Source organism: Dipodomys spectabilis, unplaced genomic scaffold, assembly GCF_019054845.1.
Source record: "Dipodomys spectabilis isolate Male_0828 unplaced genomic scaffold, ASM1905484v1 ptg000022l, whole genome shotgun sequence".
Classification (NCBI taxonomy): Eukaryota; Metazoa; Chordata; class Mammalia; order Rodentia; family Heteromyidae; genus Dipodomys; species Dipodomys spectabilis.
This window is the reverse complement of record NW_024870699.1, coordinates 703,113-704,102: the sequence shown is the minus strand read 5'-3', so window position 1 is coordinate 704,102 and position 990 is coordinate 703,113. Positions and strand designations below refer to the sequence as shown.

General features: G+C 38.4%; 1 non-coding gene across 1 annotated transcript; it reads right to left on the bottom strand.

Annotated features, from left to right (window-relative positions):
• Positions 1-208: 208 nt before the first annotated feature.
• LOC122104128 lies at positions 209-313 on the bottom strand. The gene has a single exon (XR_006146884.1). It is a non-coding gene; the product is annotated as a U6 spliceosomal RNA (small nuclear RNA).
• Positions 314-990: the final 677 nt, after the last annotated feature.

The following is a 990-nucleotide window of genomic DNA, read 5'->3' as shown; positions in this document are numbered from 1 at the left end:
GCAGTAAACATAGTTGTGCTGGTAGTTTTAGTATGGTCTTGTTTGGAAATCCCCAAAAGTGGGATTGCTGGGTCACAGAGGAGCTTTATATGGACTCTTTTGAGGAGCCTCCATACTGCTTTCCAAAATGGTAGAACAAGTTTACACTCCCACCAAGAATGCCATAGGGTCCCCTTGTGGCCACATCCTCTCCAGCGTCTGATGTTGTAAAAATATGAAAAGCTTCACGAATTTGCATGTCGACCTTGTGCAGAGGCCATGCTAATCTTCTCTGTATTGTTCCATTTTTTTAATGTGCTGCTGAATTGTGCACAGTACATTTTTATATGTAAACTGGAACTGATTTTCTTAAACTGATTTTCTTAAACTTCAAAAGAAGTAAATTCAAAAGAATTCTTGTGAAATTTTAGAACAATGTATTTCTTACATAAGCACACATTTAAGAATAGTCAAGATTCAAATGTCAAAAACAAAATAATTCCAGATATTTGTTGTTCAAGAGATGTGTAGGAGGAGGAATTCAATTATTCTATACAAGGCACCTGTCACAATGAACACTGCAGCAAGTGTTCAGGTTTGTTAAAAAGTTTTAATGTTTTAGAGTATTTAATTTTGGGAATTTGCTTATATATGCCAAAATTAGGACTGTTTGGCAGGTCATAAAACTTTTCTATAAAGTATTTAAGATTTATAGTAGCAGACATATGCAACTAAGTATGTCCATTTCAGTTTATAGAAATATTACTACTGAGGGCTGGGAAGGTGGTCTCAGTGGTAGAGCGCTTGCCTTGCATGCATGAGGCCCTGGGTTCGATTCCTCAGCACCACATAAGCAAAAAGAAAAAAGCCGGAAGTGGCGCTGTGGCTCAAGTGGTAGAACGCTAGCCTTGAGCTGAAGAGCTGAGGGACAGCGCCCAGGCCCAGAGTTCAGGCCCCACGACTGGACCAAACAAAAACAAAAACAAACAAACAAACAAAAAAAGAAATATT